Raw genomic sequence first — 24354 nt, 5'->3', positions numbered from 1 at the left:
TCCTAGAATTCCAATCTCCGTTATTGGATGGTCTGCATACTTGCTGAGTTGGGGACGTCAAATTACTTTTAATTGGGTATTGGAAACAGTACAGTTGAGCCTTCAATTTTTCTAGCCTATTTTCTAGATATTTTTATTTTACTATAAAATTAATTATTGTGTTCATACCAATCACGAAAACAGAGTATTAATAATTCACTTAAGAATTTTATATAAATGTTGTATAAACCGTGCCTTGATTGAAAAATATGCATTATTAACCAGAAAAAACAGTAACCGAATGTAGTAAATTTGAATTTATATTGATACCTTCAGTAGAGCCTTCATAAAGGAGATCAATTTGGTTCGAGCCAAAGTTTTTAGAAGAAAAAGTCATCCTAAATGTCAAATTAGTAAAAAAGAAAACTAACTTCTGTTTGATTGGTTACCTCATATACAGGGAGGATGAATGTGCGAAAAACTGGTAGCTTTCTTATTCTTGGAGTCCTTACTCAAAGCTCGCTTTGTTCAATCAAGATTTAGGGATATATCGTGGAAAATTTTAACTCCAGCAAAATTAATTCCAATACTAAAGATGGGTACGCATTCGTAATGAAGTCTTAGAATCGCCGTTAGTGTTGTTAAGTATAAATTAAAGTATGTTTAACTTCGTATTTAACTTGTATATCGTAGTTTCATTACGTTAGGATGTTAAGTATAAATTTAGTGAAAATAAATTTAAAATAGTGAAATTTTTCTACTCAATCATAATTATTGTGGCAGCTGCATATTTCATCATTAAACTTTACAGCACAAAAGAACACACAGTTTAATTCTTGTCTGTAAAGAGGTGAAAATGTGTACACTTTTGATGTTACTTAGAGAAGCAACATTGGATAATAATGGGTTAAGGTGAAATATGCGCCCAACTTTATTCGTTGTGTATGTACTTTTATAGACTTTCAGGCTCTGAGAAAATTTATTTTATTCTTTTTAGTTCGCAATAAAAACGTTTTTTATAAAAATTATTTTTTATTACAATATCATTTCAACCCAACGTTTTTCGTTGTGTATGAAGCATTTTTTATTGAATCTTTCAGGCTTTTATAAAATTTATTATATTTTTTTAGTTCGCAATGAAAACGGTTTACGGCTGGTATGTTTCTCTACTTGATGTTGAACGCAGGTTCTATATATTCAAATCTTCTATTTATCTAAGGATTCCAGTGAAAATTTCTTTTGCCAATTTTATTATCATTTAGATAACCTTGGTGAAAGTGTTGGTGGAGTGGACCATTGATTCAGCGTGGGAAGCTTGCATTCTGAAGCCCGCGGTTTGAAGTAATCCAATTTGTCGGAAAATGTAACTGGACATCCTCTTCACCTCTGCTTACGGGAGAAAACATCTTAAAATTCTATCCTCTCGCTCGTATCCCACTAAATAAATCCGTCCATATGCTCAGGGGATACGAACAACTCCGGGTAGTGCGATCACTTGCGGCGACACCTGAATGGCATTGCTATCTATGAATCTATTTTATTCTGTGACGTTGTCGTAATCGATTAATTAAGTCTAGGGAAAGTAAATTATTTAATTGTACTTGCAAATAAATAATTATCTCATAATTATAATTAATAGAGGTGATTCAAATCTTGAGAACTTAATTCTTTTGTTGTCAAATACTATTTTAGAATATTTTTTGCAATCTTTTTAAAGCCCTAAACTTTCAATCATTCTAATTTTTATCCAGTTTGTGTCTTCCAGTTGTCAGTGAATTTTATTACGAATGCTTCTTTTATAATCAATTCTCTGTATGTTTCCAGTTGAACATATTTATAAGCTGCTCGACTAGCAAATCTCCAACTCATGGTTTTTACCGAGACGCCACATTATGATTTCGAGTTGATTTATGCAATACCGCCTATTGTCTAATGTTATCCTTAGGTTTGAATTCCAATCTAAAATCGATTTTATTACCTTTGAGCATCAATAAGTTGCGACAATTGTTCCGTTTTCATATTTGAAATAAAGTATCTTAATTAGCTAAAAAACCGAATCCGATACAATTACGCTCGGAAAATTATTTATGCGTAGGTAAATTATAGTAATAGGGTATTTCCTACTCCTGTCAGGTATTGATATAACCTATTATTCTTTTCATCACCTGCAATTTCTGCTAAACTGAAAAATATTGCTAATGATAAACGAAGATATCGAATTTTCCACAATTTATTAACCGAGTAATTTTTAATTTACTCGGTTATAGCGATGGTGGGTGGCGTAACATGATGGAACCCCTTCAGAATGCACAAAGGGTAAGAAAAAAAGACTGCTGTTCCAAAAAATAAAATATATATTTGTGACCGGTTTCGATACGGCGCGGCGTATCACTCCTAATTCACGGGCCAGATGATACGCCGTATCGAAACCGGTCGCAAAAATATATTTTATTTTGTGGAACAGCAAAGTCTTTTTTTCTTACCCTTTGTGCATTACTCGGTTAGTACTTAGGTTTTAGTACTCTGTTAACAAATTGTGGACAATACGATATCTTCGTTTATAATTATTATTAGTTATGCTCCACGACATCTCTCCTAAGAAAGTTGACAAATATTGCGATTGCAAAACTGTTTTCGCTGGATAGGTTCGCTCTTTAACATTTTTTTCTTCCCTCTCCTGTATCGATCTGTTTCTCGTGCCGAGGGCCGTGGTCGGAAGCGGCTGCCTTTCACCGACACCCTTACTTCTGTAACGCTTTTGAATGTCTCATTACGTAAAGGTCAGCTTTAATGGAAAGGGGTGAATGTTGTATTGCATTACCACGTTTCAGTGTGGGCGGATTTATTCGTACATTCGAGTTCGATTGCCTCATGGAATTGATTTGGTGACTAAATTCAGCATGCAATTATCCTAAAATTTGTGATTCATGTTTATTTATGGTTTGAAAATCCTATTTTTCTAATGTTAAAATTAACTTTATGTAAAAGTTTGTCATTTTCCCTTTGCTTTAGCATATTGATACTGCCTATAAAGGTTGTGTATCGACATGGCATGCCATTGCGAGATCCCATGGATATTAGTGGAATATTCGTGGAGGTTACCTCTCTGGACCTTCTAATGCTTCAAACTTGACGGTATTCATGTCTTAGCCCATCTGTATACACCGCTGGGGATTGGTATACATTGCATGGATGTCACGTTCACCTATTGAACGCGCGGTCGGAGGTGTTTGCCCGCAAGAGATCTGTATGCATTATCAGTCCATTAATTCTTATTGCAACTCTGTTTGTAGGTGTTTGCGGCATTCTCCTCTGTGCGGAATTGATGTCGGTACATTAGCTTCACCTCTTGCACGCCATCTTCATGGATATTTTTGCGAGTCTTTGAATTTTTTAATGCCGACACTTCTGAAGAAAATATAACTCTTTTTTACTTATAATAATAAGAATAATGATAATAATTTTTGTATTTTTTGCGAATCTTTGAATTTGTTAATGCGAACTCCTGAATAAAATATATCTCTTTTCTACTTGTAATAATAAGAATAATGATAATAATTTCAATAATTGTCCTTAATTGAATATTTTTGGAAAAAAGGAGGTATGCCTTTAACAATATTTGTGAAATATTGATTGAGTTAATTGACTGCATACCAATTTCAAAACATCGCCATTTTCAATGGAAGAGACAGCTTATTTTAATTTCTCACATTAAAAACATCTTTTCATCGAATAGAGAACATTTTTGTCGCATTATTATTAAATCTTATTTCCCTGAACATTGGTTATCTTCTTTTGTCTTTTCTTCGGTTATGTATCTTAACCATTGACAAGCACCATAACATTTAATGTGATAGCGGCGTTTTTCTTCCATTTTACTGTCAATAAATTCTCTGTTATATCATGATGCTGGGAATGAGGTTTCCTGGACTTTTAAAAATCGGTGAGGTATTTTTTATCATTTGCATATAAAATTTTAATTCTTCCATAATTTCCAGCGTTCGCTATTAATCGATTCATTTTGATAGGGAAACGCAGTGACTTTAAAAAATATTGAACGCACGATAGGAAATAGGCTGTATTAAGGAAATCTCATGAAAATAATATCAAATGACTGAGATTTCCAATAATCTATGGCCTGAATGATGTAATATAGAGCTGCTTTCAAAGCAGCAACTACCCAAATATATGTGCTAAAATGAATATGCATTGGGTGTATTTATAGCTACGGCACTTGTCATCATCGGGAAGATTTTCCTTGGTGAATGTTGGATATCTGAGTTCAAATGCTTATTTATTCTGAATTTTTTTGCACTTTGATCTTATTTATGAAGCCTCTAAGTTCATTTTTTAAATAATTTCTTCATGACCATGTCCTTTTTAAGTCTTAAGAAACTGTACACTCTTCTTCAAAGGTTTAAATTATTTTCCACATGAGTATACGTTTATCCGCGGAAACTAAGTGTGCATTGCCATATTAGAGGAATTATTTGCAGTGAAGCGCAAATATAAAACAGCTCATCATAATTGGGGAGTGTGGTAGTACATGGGCTAGAGTGCTTGACTACTGGTTTCAGCGTCCCAGGTTCAATATCCGGATGAAGCCTTCGTTAACCCCCAAAGAAATTCCTTCAAGAGCGGGGTAATAAGGGGAATGGAATTGCGTCCCTTATTCTGAATGTGAGAAATAACACGCTAGTGTCGTAGTCTGGGGTGAGCTCTATCAAAACATAACCAAGCTAACCTCCTGCTGTAAACAATGAGTAAATATGTTAATTGAAATTGTGAAAAGATAAATTAAAAAAAAAAATTAATAATTTTAAACGTTATTCCGCTCGTCTATGGTTAGTATAGAGTAGATCAGGGGTCTCCAATTTACTAGGCCACGAGGGCCACATTCCAAGTACCGAATCGCCCCGGGGGCCGGATAGCAAATTTGCCGATGACTGAAGTATTCGATTCCAACGTCTACTGAAGTATCCGGTGGCGTATTTCTTATTTACGAACAGTTGAAGGCGATTTTGACGTGTAGTACAGCGCTGCAATGCTCCTAGCGGCGTCTCAAAGAGTTAAACGAGCGAGAATCGCGCACTACTTGAAACGAGTGCGCGGGCCGGGTGAAAGCCTTCCGCGGGCCGTATTTTGGAGACCCCTGCAGTAGATCATCAAAGCACTATACAAGTAAATACCTTTTAATAATAGTACGACACAAAAATGCTCTCCATGAGATGATAAAGATGTACTTAACGCAAGAAATTAAATTAAAATGTGTCTTTCATAAAAAATGGCCATGTTTTGATATCGGTAAGTAGCGAATGAACTAAATAAATTAAATTTAAAAAAATGTTTGCAAAAATTAATCTTCTGAACAAGTGATGCTTGGATATGCCGGCCTCGGTGGCGGTGGGGTAAAGTCCTCGCCTGCCAAACCGTAGGTCGTGGGTTCGAATCCCGCCTGGGTAGGTGATCCCTATCCAGGGCATGGATGTTTGTGTTGTAATTTGTTAATATTGGAAATCCTCGTTGGAAAAGGCCGTCATGCGCTGTTTACGGGGAATTTGATAATAAATAAAAAATATTGCGTCGATTGAAATTTTGGAATTGTATATTATACAGGTACGGAAAGCTCACGTCTAAATACTACCCAGCAAGCCGCTCAAATAGGCGTTAGGGGAACAGCATCCGGTAGGAAAATAAAAATAAAAATATTTGCGTGTACTGAGTACCACCTCATCATCATTAGTCAACAGTCCTAAGATTGGTTTGACGCAGCTCTCCATTGCTCTCTCCTATCCCCTAACCTTTTCATAGCGATGTATTTCTTCTCTTTTACATCCTCTGCAACCTGTCCTATGCAACTCATTCGGGAACTTCCCTTGTCCTTCTTCCCTTCCACCTGTCCCTCTACGATTGTTTTCATCAGGCCATCATGTCTCAAAATATGGACAACTAAGTTGTACCGTCTTCTGCTTAAGGTTTTCAGCAGGCTTCTCTTTTCTCCCACTCTTTTTTGCACTTCCTCGTTACGTACACGGTCAATCATTTTATCTTTATCATTCTTCGGTGGCACCACATTTCATAGGCTTCCACTCTTGAATTCTCCGTTGCTTTCAACGTCCAAGCCTCGCTTCTATAGAGAAATACGCTCCACGTGTAAGCATCTGATGAATTCCTTACTCCTATGCTTGTATTCTCAGCTCTAAGAAGATTCGTCAACGTCCAGACCTCGTGCAGGCCTCGCTTCCATGCTTCCAAGAAACATACTTCATATGTAGCGCCTGATGAATTGTTTCCTTACTCTTATGCTTGCATTCTCAGCTGTAAGAAGATTCTTCTTTTTGTAGAAAGCCCTCATCGCCTTTGATCTGAGCACCACCTACCATTTATTAAAGACCTTCATTGTTCGGGGGCAAAAAATTGCTATGCTTATCCGTTAGGCATAATGATATGTCACACTTGTTTGTGGTTGGATTTTATCATCGAATTCAAGGCCACGTGATAGAGCGTGTGAGGAGGAAGTGTAAAGAGGCGGCATTTTTCATGAGCGAGGTGGCTCTCTAGACTCGGATCCGTCCGACGTGAACCGGTGCTGCCACCACCATCCTCCGCGGCAGAGGCCGAAGTGATTTCGCCCGTCAGGCGATCATCCCCCATCCTCGTCATCTCCCCTGATATCGACGCAAAAGCCTTAAATATTTGCCACGAAATCCCCTTTCACCGTCAGAACTCGCATCTGCCCTCGAACTCTTAATCCCTCCCACAGACTTCCGCGCTGGGGACTTTTGTCAATTATTAAAACCCTTTTAGCGCTTACGCATCGGGATTGCCGAAGAGTTTGTGCGGAGAGCTTCAACATCGCCAGCTTTTGTGGAACACCACCTCTTCATGCGCGCGGTACAGAGCAGAGGATTCTTCCAATTGACTGCGGGAAGTGTTAGAACGTTGTGCGGCCTTTCAATGCCGAGAAAAATTTATGGCAATTCATTTTTTTGCACCTGTGCGAGTCGACCAAAAAATTTGGGCAAGAAGTCCATCGCTGTACTTGTTCATTCATACTCAGTGAGTACTCATGCGAATGAACAAGTACCACTCACTCTTTAAATTCCCGATTGGGGCAATTTCCTTGCAAATATTTCTCTTTCATTTTCTTATCGTCAGATTTTAGTGGTGCATGTGTTGACTCTTATTTGTGTACATCAATTTTGGAAGGATCTTCTCTTGAATGAGCAAATAAATAACTTATTTATCGCGTAGATCTTATCAATGTGTATATAGATCTTCCATCTCAAAATTGAATCCCGCGCTGGCGACTTTTGTCAATTAGTAAAACCCTTTTAGTGCTTACGCGACCGGATTGCCGAATTTGCGCGAAGAACTTTAACATCACTTCTTCTTAAGTTTGTGTAATACCACGTCTTCAAGTGCGGTACAGAGCGGAGATTCTTCAAATTGACTGCGGGAAGTTTGAGAACGTTGAGTTGCCTTTCACCGCAGAGTAAAATAAAATTCTGCCAATTGATTTTTTTGCATCTGTGCGAGTCGACTAAATATTTGGGCACGAATTTCTTCGCTGTCCTCGTCCATTCGCATGCGTAGGTACCCACCTATTTTATGCCCGATTCCCGTGCAAATATTTCTCATTTATTTTCTTATTGTCAGATTTTAGTGGTACATACATAGAATTTTATTTTTACAGGGTGTTTCAGGAGGAATCTGCAATATTTCAGGAAGTAGTAAGGGAGACAGTTTAGCATTTTTCGTCCGTAAGCATGGCGTCGTAACTCCTTAGTTACTGAGCTATGTTAGCGCACACATTTTTTGGGATGTACTTTAGAGTTGCTATAAAAATGTTCTATTTTTTGGCATCAACCCTTTTCTACATTTTATTTAACATATACTCTGTAATTTTAAGGACATTTAATAATTAAGGTTGGACGAAAATGTGTGATTATAATTTTCTTTACAATTAATTACAATTAACGTTTGAGCTTATTGTTAGTTATACGAGAGCTTTGAGCGACAATTAACAAAACGATTGCAGCAATTGTACCCATTTTGAGAAAAATTATTTCTGACAATTTAATCGCACGTTTCGTTCAACCATAATTATTTAATGTCCTTAAAAATCCAGAGTAGGTAGTAAATAAATGTCGAAAAGGCTGGATAACCAAGAAAACTGTCTCCGTAGTAACTACAATGTGCATTAAACAAAATGTTTGCGTTGCCATAGCTCAGTAACTAAGGAGTTACGACCTCATGCTCATGTACAAAATATGCTTAAAATTTTATCCCTTACCACCTCCTGATGCAGATTCCTCCTGAAATATCCTGCACGCATCGACGGCTCTTTTCTTGACTGACATGAGTAATGAAAATTTCAATAATTCCACTCACACAAGGTTTCAAGCCTAGCACGTTAATCTCACGGATAATATATTCACCAATCGAGCTCTTGGGAATACAAAAACGTAGGGTATAGCGAGTTGGTGCGAGGGGGAAAAGAGTACGAGGCGTCCGAGGGAAGGAACTGTGGTCCCTGCCTTGATCTGTGAATTTCATGCGCCTTAGACCTGGTCTGGGGTGAGCTCTATCCTCGCCTATCCAAACCAACCCAAGGAAGAGGATGTCTTTTTGTCTGTCCGCTTCGCATTTCCATACGGCTGCATGGATTGAAACCAAATTTAATTCATAGCAGCATCTTATACTTCCAAATCCCGTAGGGCTACTTTTGGTTGCGTCCTTTGCGTCGTTTTCTCATTACCATTTGTTATGTAACGTCATACAACTTCCGCCGGACAGCCTGCCGAGTAGGGACACCTCTTGACAAGCTCAGAGGGAAAACATAGCTCAAAGGATTCTACTTTTACCAATTAATCCTCTTGATGCAAACCTTTTTGTAGGGGTATACGTTCACACGAGGTTTTGGTATACGCACGTAAGGACACACAGTGATCAATGTTGTGGAGCGGGGTATAAGCTGATCCCGTACGCGGAATACGGAAATCCTTTTTTCCATTATTTGCTGTTTCATTTGTGTACCATCATGATGCCTGCTTTGTTCCTTTGCCAAATATTCAAGTTATGTGACCATGAATTACATGTTTCCCACTTCTCTGGGTTCTATCCTTCCCGAGCAACACCGCTTGGGGAAAATAAAAGAGTAAAAATTTGTTAAGTTCACTTGTACATTCAAATAGGCTCTACCAAGGTTTTTTTTATCATCTTACACCTGAAGATGTATCTATGTTATGTAATCCGGGTCGTGCCTGTTTGAATATAGCCTGAAACTAACAAGTTTCATTCTTTTATTTTCCATAGTGGAAAGGTTTCACATAGTTAAGCCTGAAGTATGAGTAATATGAGTATTTCCCTTTCAAATTCATCTTTCCTCATCTTTTCCTCATTTCAGTCCAAAAAAAATTAAGGGTTTCGCGAAATGTGCTCCACCCCAAACAGGCTTAACTTAAGCATTGAAATCCGTCGCATTGGCTTCTCTCTTTGGTGTAGGAGCGAGGAAACCTATTTTGACGTAGGAGGTGTCATCTAGGTGGGCTTCTCTCGTAAGTGGCCGTATCTCAGCTCAGAGGTGTCAATGACTGCGTTTTGCGTGAGGTACCATTTTGATCACCACCTGTCCCACAAGACAAACCCTTAGGATGGAACCCGTACATGTGTGATCTACCAGCAGGTAGTGTCATCTACATTGCACCGTGTCCTCCCGCCACCTACAAAGGTTTGTCACGCAACAGTGCGAAGAGTGAGGGGACTGCTTTTTTTTAATAACCGCGCTGTACCGTGAAATCACTATCAGCGTAGACCTATGCAAATATATTACTAAAGCGTATCCTCAAGTCGACCTCTAAATTTGTTGTCAACCACCGCGCATTTAAATAGGTTTCCAAAACGGGTTCCGCGCATTAAAATGGGTTTCGCTGACGGACAAATTGATCCGAGTTTCACGGGAAAATAAGGTATTATTTGCAGTTTTAACCGAAATTTATGCACATGATGATGCGATATTTCACATTCTTTACTTTTCAAAGCTATTACTCGCGATGACAACATTTATACTGCAAAATAATGAAAAAAAGTGGATTGCATTGCACCCTTCACCGCGGACATTTTTGAAAACAGCTTGAAATGCGACCCCCTATGCAGTCCCCTTGGCACTATGTTACAAGGATACGAAGGAATAATACTCAGGACCTTTCCGCACAAATCTTTATTTCAAAGGAGTCAACATTGCATTGCACTGTAGCAATATCAGGACTAACGTAGAATACTGAAATACATTCTTGCAATTTTCCACGATTATAAAATTTACTGATTAATTTAGTAATTAATTCTATAATCATGGAAAATTGCAAGTATTTATTTCAATATGGAAAAATTCCACTCCATCACGTTCGAATCTTCGGATTTTATTGCTAACATAGAAGCTAAACTTGCCATAATAAATAGTTCTGGCCAGAGTATGCTACTAAATAGAAATGCCAGAATAAATTGATCAGGCACGTCTAACTTCTATGTTAGTCCTGATGTTGATACAGTGCAGTGAAACATACTGACTCCTTTGAAATAAAGATTAATGTGGAAAAGTGGAAATTATCATTACTTCATATCCTAAAATGGATGTCCACAATGCATCAGCCCCCGCAATTCATTTCAACATGTTACAAATTGGTCCCTACGTATTTCGATAAAGCTTTTTTATGACTCTCGGATGGAAGCATGACGAGTGATTTAAATACCTCCGTTTAAAGTGACGATGGTAGCATGGATTTGACAGGATATATGTGCTGTGTCGTTCACGCCTGAGAGGCAAGTTCACGTGTTAATACATCACACAGACCATGAGCTATTGTGATTATAATGCTACCTTTTGGAATGCCGAGATGATCAGCGATAATTATTCGAGGGAGGCAAATAATATTGATGAAGTAGTGAAAACAAATTAAAGAATTTTTTTAATTTTACATTTTTAACCCATGAGACCCCGTGGATTGTCTTTAGAGTACTTCTATATGGGGTAGCTGAAATTACATATCGCCAGCGATTCCGGTGGCTTCGTCAAACTATCTGAAGTATCCCTTTCAATCTTAAGCCAAATCTTGTAATCAATAGGGTCACCTTTTTTCCGGATATTTTTGACTCGGAGAATCTATTTAAATCATTCACGAGAGTGAAAGAAACATCAAATTGGATCCTTCATTTCCCATGTTTTACCAGACATTAAAATATTGAAAAGACGGTCCTACATCACAAAAGAGACGGTTATAGTCTGCAGAATGGCCGCTAACCCTTTTCCGCCCAGAAAACTTTCTGTTTTCCATTGTGAAGATATTTAAATACCATGCTCTCGTATGGTCATCCTTAATAATCCAGTGAAATATTTTGGTGATACATCAAATTTTTTCTTCAGAATAACGTGAAGCCATATAGCTAAACTGGGTGGTTACGAGGTCAGAATCTAATGTTGTTTGATTTATAAAAGTGACATTATAAAAAAGGACGAATATTTGGGGCGAGCAAATTTTTGAATGAAGGAAATTCAAAATTCATAATCTTTACTGTGCCCTTATCTGTTTCCTTTCATGATACTTGCATGCAATTTACAGACAGTAGGCATCCATATTGGATTTCCATTTCGCACCCGTCTTTTTCTGTCTGTGGCCTTATTTCGGCCTGCTTAAAAAATCAAATAATGAGTGAAATAAGTTATTGCAATCTTCCAAAACGTATTTTCGACAGTGCGGCATCACTAAGGAGTGCAGGTTTTCTTCAAGAGCGTAATATGCTCAGAATCGTAGGATGTATGCATGCGGGGGGAGGGAATGAGTTAGATTATTGTTTTTGAACCAAAGGAATTCATAAACAGAAAGCCGTAAATGTGCACATATTGTCTCTTGGTATTCTTTAATATTTATCCTTATTGCGCGTCAACAATCCTGGGGTTTGACGCTGATTTTCACTCAACTACCCTTCAATACTCCCCGCAGGTAATCATTTCATATTTACTCGCGTGTTACATTTAAATCCTTGATAATTTGTCTTGCATGCCTCATTCGATCTTCCTTTGTTTGCTCACATATTTTTACACTTCGTAAATTATAACTTTGTTAACTTATAACTTTGTTTGTTGTTTGAAAACAGTACTTCTATGTCTCTTTTCCCATAATTGACTATAAAATTCCAAGAGCAACTTGGCAATGTATTTAATTTAATAATTTTTTTTGACGATGGGTTAGATGGAATATGGAACTTTCTAGTCCCAATCTCGCCAAATAAAGACGTATTATTATTATTATCCAAGTCCTTCCTTTGATTTAATTCCGTCCACGTGTATTATATCAATTGTGTTCATCGGAAAATCATACATCTTGGTGTTGCAGTTTGTTTTCCTATCTCATTGTTTTGCATGTTCAGAAAACCTTTTTTCTCACGATCTTCCGCACGGATACTTTGCTTGAAAATAATTAATCTCGCATGTCTAAAGATCACGTTTTTTAAACTGAATTTCATAAGTTTTACTTCGATGGGGAACAGAGGTAATGGTGGTGACCATGGTGCCCCTTGATTCAAGGCGGGATCTGATGATTTAAATACTTGCAAAGAGGTGAGGTGCGCCAAATGGATACGGAGAGAGCAATTTGACGTCAGTTTCAATATTGGAAGAATAGGAGGAAGGGATCGGGCTAGCGATCGATCAATAGGAAGGACAGAGGCGAGCCAACGGTGGGGCGGTTTATTTATTTGGAAAGTCCCCAAAACGGCGGTGAGGCTTTTCACATTGGTTTGCCCGGAAAAAATAAATTAAAATAAATAACAAAACCTTAAAAAAAAATTGACGGAAAATGACAGAAAACTAATAGAAATAACGAATCGACAATAATTTGAACGATACAGAGAGAGGTAAGATGGAAGCTAAGTCCGGGGATGGGGGATTTGAGTGCACGTCTTTAAATTTAATAAAATATATTCATATCCCCGAAAGTAGCGTTGTTATATAGACTTTACATCGGGGGCCTACAATAAATATCAATGGACGGATTTTCCTATTCGATGAATCTGTTCAAATTATTCCTGAGAGTGAAAGAAATATCGAAAGAGACACTTTATTTCCCAAGGTTAATCAGGCATAAAAATATCGAGCTGACCATCGTACATGAACAAAGATCCAATATCCACAAACATCATTGCTGAAGAGTAGTGTTCCCTGGCGGGATCCAACCCACGACCTTGAGTTTGGAAGGACTGAACCACGCCGCTCCCGAGGCTGGCAAAGGAGAGGATATAATAGAGTGGAGTTGAAGTCAGAGTGAAGAGAAGATGGTGATTTTGTGGTCAGGAAATTGAATATTCAAGGGAGGCGGTGGTATATCGACCGCTGGGTAATCGAAGGTTGAAATTTTGGAACGTGTTGACGAAAACTATAGTGTGTGGTACGAGGAAGAAGAGGAAGAGAAAAGAGATGAAGAAGGTCATTGCGACGGATGACACTCCAAATTCTATCGAGGAACTTCATGTCATAAAAAAACTAGGAAAAATAACTATAGCTCTCTACGGTGCGGAAACGTGGACACTAAGGAAGGAGGACGAGAGAAGATTGGAGACATTCGAGATGTGGGTATGGAGAAGAATGGAGAAGGTGAAATGGACAGAGAGGAGGAGAAACGAAGAAGTGCTGGACATAGTGGGTGATGAGAGGCAACTTTTAGATGAGATACGGATGAGACTAAAGGTTTGAATGGAGCGAGTTCTTAGCGGGGAGGGGATGTTGAAAACGGTGTTAGAGGGTAGAATGTTAGGCAAACGGGGGAGGGGAAGGAAGAGAATAGGATTTTTAGATACATTGAAAAGGTGAAAGTGAAGGCTTACAGTGAATTGAAGAAAGAGGTGCTGGAAGGAAAGGGAGGCTTCCAGAATACTTCTTTGGTACTCCATGGGAACCTACCTTCATCGGTAGAATACTACAATAATAACCTTTAATCGTCGGCTAGTTTCAATACACTGTATGATTTTTTAGATTAGTTTTGAAAATGATAGAGTATATTGAAACAATTTTGCGATTTAAGTTAAAGTTGTAGAAAGCGAAGCTGTTATTTTTCTCAACTTAAAGCGGAATACAACAAGGTTAAGGCCCCAGCAACTCAGTGCTTCATGCCATAAAGCCTTTGCTGGAGGATTTTCCATAATCCATTCCGCAGTAAAGGGGAGTATTTTGATTTTGTGCCAGCCATGTCGATCCTCGGCATATTTCTGTATCCTTGGTATATATTCATAATACGACGAATCACAACTGTAAAAACGTCGGATACGTATCATTTTCGGACGAAAATGGAGTCAGGTTCAAATTTACTTCAAAGCTCGCTTATGTAGGTGACCGTATTCTGGCGAGGCGAGGAACTGTAGTTTTTTTTTTTTTGGACTTGAGCAGAGCTCTGAAGGGAATGGATAGCCCTCTTTATCGCACGAGAAAAGCCACGAGAACTCCACTCATCATTTTGAAAGCGGAGTTTCCTGGAATTTATTGGCAAAACTCTTACCCTATTATAATATATCTCCACGTGGCTAGGCCCGGGGAAATTTGAAACCAGAGCGGAATAAAACGGACGTTCCTCGGCAGCGTCCCATCACGTTCACTTGGAAATGTGGTGCGTCTAAAACATCTTGTCACTTTAGTAATTCGGCGATAACGCAATTCCCCATCCTCAATTCATATAACTTCAAGGCATCAAATTTTAAAAGTGTGAAAATTTTCTATTCATTCTTAATTTTAAGTATACCTGTATTAGTCACGGTGATATCTTTTACGGGAGTCACCTGCAATGCACAAATTGTGCAAAATATCCACAGAGAGGAATGAGTCCAAGAGTCCACAAATATCCACAATGATGGGGAATGATGCCTCGTTGGCTTAACTGGCTGAAGCACTCGATCGGAAGATCTGGGTTCGAATGCTGGTCAAGGCGAATGATTTTTTCTCTCTGGATTTTTCGCACTCATTCATAATTATTGTGGCAGCCATATATTTCGCGAATAAACTTAAGGGCACAAGAGAGCACGTAGTTTAAATCTTTCCGTAATATATCTAAATATGTATACATTTTTGATGTTACATAGAAGCAGTATTGAATTATAATGGATTAAGAGGACCCGCACCACGTTATTCTTAGGTGACGGTTATCTTGCGCAAAACATATGGTATCATCTAGATATTTTCAGGGTAAACAAAGTACTCCATTGCCAGCATTTTCTTGTATCTCAAATATCCAAAAATGGCATTCTAAGAGCTAAGGATAAAGTAAATATATACATATTTATCAAATATTAGGTACAGGAAAATGTTGAAAATGGTCTACTTTATACATTCTGAAAATTTCAAGATCACAGCATTGGTTTTGAGCCAGTAATGCGTCATCAAGGAAAGACAGGACGAGTAGGAGGCATTAGTAATCTTTAAGTGAGCTCTACGGACATCGGATGGGCTGTAAAACCATGGTCCCCGACGCACCTCTCATTTAGATTAGGCAAATAATGACGCCGGGTTTCTCTCCATCCTTTCTTTGGTTGCTGCAGTTGCCTCCTCCAAACACATTTGCCTGCTTTAACGGTAGCACAAATTATTTCAGCCGCTGAGGTCTGACGTATGTTCTAAATGATTTAGAGAACCCTCAATAATTTTGAGTATCCAAGTTGACAATGAGGAAACAATAATGGGTTGTTGATTTTGACGATATTAGAAAAAGAACTCGAAAGTTCACGATTTAGTGCGTCAAATCTTAAGAGGAATAGAAAGAAACGTAATATATTGTGAGTAGTGGTGTGAAAAATAATTAAATCGCTCCATCATGGCAGGTCGTTCACTTCTACTTAAAATCGTGTTTGATTTTAATTCATCGTGAGGTAATTCACCTTCCCTCCGCGGTTTCATATTTTAATGCCATCAGCGGAATGTACTCAATGTTATTTATTAATTAATTACTGGCGAGTATGACTGGGCATTTTATTTTTTTAGTCAAAGATAAAACTCAAATGAAGCTCCCGCTCATGCTCAAGTATGGGTGTGAGTGGATTCCCTTCCACCAATACGCAATCCATCTTTGACGCTGGAGAGAGTGGGAAGTGTAGAGTCGAGAATGGGTGAGGGGCAGGGGCTGCTATGGATCACTTACGATCGCTCAGCCGAGCGGGTTGAGTTGAGATCCCGAAGGGGACGTCTCAAGCAGCCGTGGCGGTACTCTATACGGAAGCTCTCCCCTGATTTCTCTCGCATTGCCGCCGTATCTAAGGCGAGGGTCGCTTATTACATTTCATCTGCCATCGAGGTTTTGGTTTGATTGACGAATATCATGCACGGAAAAGAAAGATTTGTCAATAACTATCGAATACGCATAATTGGGAGTATTGTTTTTATTAAATATCCTTTACCTTTCATGAAAAGAATAAAGCTCTAGATTAATTTTTGCAAGTTTGAATGATAAAATGTTATCGGGAATTTCGACGTTTTATAAAATGGGCAATTGTACGAAATAGTTCGGTGAAAATAACTGCATAAATTTGATATGCTACGATAGAGTTTGGTAACTTTCATCGTAGTGATGATTAATTTTTCGAGCGTGTTTGCATGTTTGATTGCAAATATCGAAAACTCTATAGTTTTATTTGATAGAATACCCGAATCGCTTTGCAAAATCCATCGAATCGAAAATATTCCTGTCTTGTTACCAATACACGATAATTGAGGATTCTTAAGAGGACCTTCCTTAAAAGATAGGTGGGTAAAAGTGATATTATTTTCATTGTTTGTAATGGCGAGAACGTTTTAATTTTATTTACGTTCATTTATTTGTTTATTTTCGGTTTAATGAACAACGTTATATCGTATGCTGGCGTATTAAAGGCGGTGAAAACTAGAGGGAGGATAAGTGTAATTATAGGTATTTCATATTCAATTATTTGTGTAACGAAAATCACGTTTCATTGAGTGGCTACGTTATTTAGCAATTAATGTCTTCCAAATAATAACTTTTGCAATTTCATGGTCATAAAATGTTGTCGTCTGCTATCATGAAGATTAAAGCTGTAAGCTCTCCAACTACTATTCCTAACTAAACACTTTGCTGTGCATAAAGTTAAATTTTTAACGATATTTGTTCACCCAGATCAAATAGTAGCGTATTAATAAAAATAAGAAAGCAAATCAAATAGAGAATTAAAAATCAGGAAAACGTTAATGTTCGCTATAAATTGAACGTAAAGATAAATTGCCTCCAATCCCGTAGCTATGGCTGCTTGTATTTAAATTTCTTCCGTTACCGAGGATTTAGTACAAAAAAGCTTATAAAGGTAACTTTCTCAAAGTTTTGATTTATTAGAACATCTTAAAAATTTCTGAAATCCATAAATAAAAATAAGACAAACACATAAAAAAATCAAGGAAAGAGTATTGTTAAAAGTTTAAATTGGAGATTAAGAAAAATTTCTGCCGTATCCTTGGAGAGGGTTGCTTTTCTTATTTTTCTTTTGCTAACCCGGCCCTGGTTCAAACGATGAAGTAGGGCTAAATTTACCAACTTTTTGTCTAATTTTTACGTATATTTTCTTCAAAGCTATAACATGTTAATGAATACTCGACAACAAACCCTATCAAATATGCAAAATCACGAAACGAACTATGTTAACTTCCTCAAGATTTTAGGTTATTTTTTACATTTCAATCATAAATTTAGCAAATTGATGAAAATATGAAAAATGGAGAAATTGAAAATAGTTAAAAAATACAGCTAAAAGTTTTTAATTAAAGAGATATTGAATATTTTCCGCCGTATACGTGTAGAGGTCCACTGATTTTCTCAAGCTATCGAGGCTCTACGCTGGTTAAAATGATCATTAAAGTCAACTTTATAACATGATAATTCGACAACGAACCGTGTGAAAACTAAAAGTTCCGAAAAAAATATGTTTAAAAGTTTAAGTTGAGGATGAAGGATATTTACTGCTGTATCTGTGGAGAGGGTTGCTTTTCTTATATATTTTTTTCTATTATTTAGACGCTGCTTGGGTCATATAACCATATAGAGCTAACTTTTCGGCTTATTGTATTTAAAATTCAATGACTCATTATTAACCCCTTGCACTGTAATGACGGGTCTTGCTCGTCATGACCTTTCGACGCCAAACCGCGCAATGACGAGTGTATCTCGTCATCGGATTTTCATAATTTTAGCACTATTTTGAGGGACAATATAATTATTTTGAAAGCTTAAAAATGTTAAAACATACAGAGTATACATAAATAATTCATATTTCATGAAACGTGATGCTTTGGAGGGCTAAAATTATTTTATTCGAGCAGCGATAGTTGTGTTCTCCATGTTTAATAATCACATTTTATTCCACGGTTATACGTTGATTACAATTTACAAAATATCTTTTAATTGCCTACCATTTGAAAAAGAACCACAGGAAAAATAAAATAGAGAATAGGAGCACGATATTCGGGAAATGAATCGAAGTGGAAGGGGTTAACATTGTGGTATTCCATTATAAGTTTTCTTGAATACATATTACACTAATACTTATAATACTCCATACTCCACTCCACCAATGACACTGAAGTATCTATGTATTAAATAACTGGCTATCGGAGTTTTGATGTGTGTAATAATAACTATAGGGCTGGAGGAGTTATTGCATATGTAGCAGATACTTATGAGTGTTCTTCTATTGATCTGGGTGAATTAAAAACTGCTGATATGGTTAAAATATCAGTAGGGATAAATGATTCTTCTTTGATAAGCATTATTGGTGTATATAGACTTAATTTTAATCCTGTTGAACATTTTTTGAGTGAATTGGAGAATGTATTAACCATCTCTCGTGAGAGGAATTTAATTGTAATTGGTGATATTAATTTATGTATATTACAACCCAACGATATTTCCTTTGAATATCAAACCTTTATGGCTAGTCATGGACTGGACCAGCTTATTCGAGTACCAACTAGAATTAGCAAAACGGGTAGTACATGTATAGATCACATTTTTTGCAGAAGTAGAGATAACTATAAGTATGAGGGAAGAGCGGACGATTGGGGTTTAACAGACCATCATGCTGTATCATGTTCTTTAAATATTAATGTACCCATTAATATATACGAACGAGTTTATCGAAGCCATTGCCGGATAAACTTTAACCATCTAAATAATAGTTTGCTAAGATGTGACTGGAATGATGTTTATTCACAACAAAATGTCAATGAAGCCTATGAAATATTTATAAATAAATTGAAATGCTGCATTGAAAAAGCTGAATACGTGTCAGACAGTAACAGATCGGGAGGAATGAAGAGGCCATGGATGACTTACGCTTTGTGCGGGAGAATTTCTAGGCGAAATTTTCTGTATAAAAAAATGAGGAAACACCCTGAAAATGAAAAGCTAAATAGGTACTACGTATCGTACACGCAAAGATTAGAATATGATATTAAAAAGCGCAAAGAAAAGTATTACAGGGACCTATTTGATAGTAATGTCAATAATACCGCTGCTCAATGGCGCATTTTAGATTCACTCACGGGAGGAAAGCAAGGAAATGAGAATTGTGTAAAAATTAGAACTAGTAATGGTATCGTTGTCACTAAGTGCCAGGACATTGTAAACGAATTTAGTTCACATTATGGTAAAGTAATTCAAGAATTGACCCAGAACAATTATTTTGAAAGTAATACGAATAAATACAAAGAAATATTCCCAACCTCCAATTCAATTGACTCACTGTTTTTTGTTCCTACTGATGCGAAAGAAATTAGCAGCATTATTAAGGAATTAAAGTCTAAAAAATCTAAAGGTGTTGATAATGTTTCCACACAAGTTATAAAAGAAGTAAATGCAAATATTTCGGAGGTCCTTGCCCATATTGCTAATCTAAGTATGTATACTGGAATATTTCCTAAACAATTAAAAACTGCAATAGTGATACCAATTTTTAAAAAAGGTGATAAAATGAACGTAAATAATTACAGACCAATATCCCTATTATCTGAATTTGCTAAAATAATAGAAAAAGTTGTTAAAGTCAGACTTCTTAAATTTCTAAATCAGCATAGTTTTTTCAATAAAAACCAATTTGGATTTATGAGTGGTAAGAGTACAGAGGATGCATTATTAAAATTCTGTTCAGAGCTGAACGACGGACTGAATAAGAACTGTAGAGTTGCTGGCTTATTTGTAGACATTACCAAAGCCTTCGACTCCATTAATCATAACATACTAATGAATCGATTATGGGAAGCGGGTATACGTGGAACCGCATATGATTGGTTTCAAAGTTATCTTTGTGATCGAGATCAATGTGTGCGTCTCAAAAATTGCTACAGTGAAAAGATTCGACTCACCTGTGGTGTCCCACAGGGTTCTGTGTTGGGACCCATACTGTTTTTAATATATGTAAACAATTTATGTGCTGGCAGGTTTAAAGGTCAATTAACGTCATTCGCAGATGACACTGCACTAAGTTACTCTGTTAGTGTTAGTGTTAGAGTTAGTGTTGATGATCTATATGAACACATACAAAGTGATCTATTAACACTCAATATGTGGTTTTCGGCTAATTATATGTTGTTAAGTGTAAAAACGAAATATATTATGTTTAGCATGAGTAAATCTACCTCAAACAAAAGTAAACTATACTATCAATGTGCAAATTGTATAAAAGATAATGTTACTTCCTGTGATAAATGTATTTTGATCGAACAGGTTAGTCACATAAAATATTTAGGTATATATTTTGACCAAAATTGTAAATGGAAGTCTCACATAAATAAATTAAAATTAGAAATGATTACTATTGTAAGAAAATTCTACTTCCTCAGATACATATGCCCTGAATCAGTGTTAAAAATGGTATATTATGCTCTCGTTAATTCAAGATTGCAATACGGAATAGCCTGCTGGGGTGGAGCATATTTTATCAACATTAAACCATTGATAGTGGCGCAAAAAAGGGTTATCAGGGTTATAACACGATCGTATAGGAAAAGCCACTCATTTCCTCTATTCAAAAAATTAGATGTCCTCCCACTAAGGCATTTATTCATTTATAAAGTCCTTAGAATATTCTATAACCGTAGTGGTGAAAAGGCCCGACCACAAAACTATGACATTAGAGCTTGGAGAAACTTCCATATACCTAGGCCGACGACCGAAATTTATCGACAGTCATACAATTACTTAGGGCCTAAATTGTTTAGCATGTTGCCGAGTAATGTAGCAAACTCGGAAAAAAGATGGGGATTTAAATCCGCAGTTAAAAAATGGCTTATGATGTGTGAGGAAGTAGAGTTTCTACTAAGAAAGGTGGGTTAAAAAGTTTACAATAAAAGGTATATTGTATATTCTTGTATGTAATTATGCGTTTATATAAGAAAAATAGGAAAAATAGTTATCCTTGTCCAAATATTTGAAATACGTTTTGTAATAATGAATGCAATCGGCAATAGAACAAATAACTGAATACAAAGAAATTTTACTTCTCATGTGTGCTAGCACCAAACCTATGTAAAAAGTTTAAGATGGTAGCCCCAAAACTACTAAAAGGGGTACCTATATATTCCAAAATATTTAAGTATGTTCTAAAATGTAATATTTGATTGTAAATGGAATAAATTATATATTATTATTATTTTCATTTTTCCCTCTTGCTATCTTACAAGGATTTTTCACAGTGAACGGACCAAGTCAAGTTCAGCTGTGTTTTGTTATTACTTCCGTAATTATTCTATTGAAAGGAACCGTCGGACAATATGACAGGTGTCCAGGATGACTGACTTTTGTATTTTTGGTAGAGTTTTCTCCAAGTTTAGCTTTTTTAGCTGGTGTAGAACTTCGCACGGTGTGATTCCTGTTGTTGTTATCACTATTGGGCATATATCTACTGACTGCATCTTCCACAAGGCTTTGATCTCTGCTGCAAGTTCTGCATATTTGTTAATTTTGGTGGATTGTGCTTTCTGTACATTATGGTTTAAGGGAATTGTCACGTCTATGAGGGTAGTGTGCCGTTTTATTTTGTCTATTTTAACTATGTCCGGTCTATTGTTTTTAATTGCTCGGTCAGTTTTTATTTCTGCATTCCAGTATAGTTTGCACTCATTGTTTTCCATAACATCAGGTGGATGGTATTTGTAGTATGGTTCATCGGTGTCCAGGATTCTATTTTTTCTTGCCAGTTCTTGGTGCATGATTTTAGCTACATTGTCATGTCTACTGGTATATTCATTTGCTGCTAGAGCCGTGCAACTTCCCATAATATGCTCTATTGTCTCAGATTGGTTCTTGCATCTTCTGCACTGATCGCTGTTTATGTTTTCTTTTAATATGAACTTTCTGTAGTTCCTCGTCAATATTATGCGATCTTGAATGGCCCTCATAAATCCGATTGTTTCCCCATATATATTCCCTTGTTTCAACCATATATTTGAAGCCTCTTTATCTATGTGCGGCATGTTTAACTGATGAGGATGGTGCCCATGAAGCTCTTTACTTTTCCATTGATTGATAAGTTGTTCTGTAGTTTGATTCGGGATGTCTAGTTCACGGTTGCTTAGATGTAGTGGTGTGTAGTGACTGTCTGTTTTACATACTATTTCGAAAAGTTTGCATTTGACTCCTTTGCCATAGAAGTATTGTCTTAGATCAGCAATTTGCTTATAGTGAAGTTGTACAGCATCAAGAATACCAAGTCCTCCTTCATGTGTGGGAAGTATTACTCTTTCTGTGGAGCTCTTTGGGTGGTGTAAACGGTGTTTTGTAAGAAGGGTTCTCACAATTCTGTTTATTTCATTAAGATCGGTCAAGGTCCATTTGATAATTCCAAAGGTATAGAGAAGGATTGGTATTGCAAAAGTATTGATGGCTTTTACTTTATTCCGCCCGTGAAGTTCCGTTTTCAGGATATTTTCTATTCTGCTGCTAAGTTCTTTCTTTATGTTGTCCTTTAACTGTGTATGGGGTATGCCCATTAGTTGGGCAATGCCTAGATATCGGTAACTTTCGGTTTCTTTAAGGTTTTCTATTAAAGTATTTTCATCGAGGGTATAACCATCTGTGGCTGTTAGTTTTCCCCTCTGTAGATGAATGGATTTGCATTTGTCTATACCGAATTCCATTCTGACGCCTTTAGTAAAATTGTTAGTTATGGTTAGCAGTTTTTGTAACTGCATGGGCGAGTTCCCGTACAGCTTCAAGTCATCCATGTATAACAGATGATTTAGGGTGTAGTTGTTGTTTTTCGGGCTTGTGGCTATCTTAAACCCATAACCTGTATGGTTCAGTGTTTTACTTAGAGGGTTTAGACACATACAAAACCATAGAGCACTGAGGGAGTCGCCTTGGAATATCCCTTTGCGGAAGTATATTGTTCTAGACTGCTGCGTTCCATTTGTTGTGTTCAATTTAATTGTTGTTGACCATTTTTGCATTATCAGTTCAAGGAAGGCTAATATATTTGGGGCAATTTTATATATTTTAAGTACCTCCAGTAAGTAAGAGTGAGGTATCGAGTCAAAAGCTTTTTTATAGTCTATGTAAGTTATGCTTAAGTTTCGCTGTTTCTTCAGGGCCTGTTTCGTTACTATGGAGTCTATTATTAATTGGTCTTTGCATCCTTTTGAAAATTTGTAGCAGCCTTTTTGCTCTTCTGTCATTATTTTTTGCGCATCGAGGTGAGCTTGGATTTTATTGGTGAGTATTGAAGTAAGTAGTTTGTACATGGTTGGTAGGCAGGTTATTGGTCGGTATTATTATTATTATTATTATTATTTTTACATTACGCGACCCGGGTTTCGATGAGTTAGCATCATCTTTATAATATACGCATGAAGATGATGATAACTCATCGAAATCCGGGACGCGTTATGTAAGAAAGTAGTGGTGTAAGTAATAGAGAAATACCAAAGAAAACTTATCATATTTACGTACACCTCTATCATAGTTATAACATGATGGTAAAAATTCTACAACAAACCTAATTTGGAGTTAAAAATTACGAGAATATATGGATGAGCACTTTAAATTAAATAGAGATTATATCCCCTCGTGTTCGTGGCGATGGTTGCCCATATTTCTTCTTCTATTTAGGTTGTGGTTAAAAAAATAATGATATTAAGTTAACTTCTCCAGTCATTTGACTTACAACTCGTAATTATTATTATTATAGCATTTAATTTTGTCTTTTCTAGTACTTGACTTCTTTTCTTCTTTGTTGTTTCAATTGTGTGGAGTTTTTCAGTGAAGGTGGGATTTTTTTTTTTAAATATCATCAGTACGAAATATAATTTTGTTCTTTCACGGCGTATGATACTGGTGAAATCTT

The sequence above is a fragment of the Ischnura elegans genome, chromosome 2 (assembly GCF_921293095.1).
Source record: "Ischnura elegans chromosome 2, ioIscEleg1.1, whole genome shotgun sequence".
NCBI lineage: Eukaryota > Metazoa > Arthropoda > Insecta > Odonata > Coenagrionidae > Ischnura > Ischnura elegans.
The sequence above is the reverse complement of the archived record's forward strand: the minus strand, read 5'-3'. Positions refer to the sequence as shown.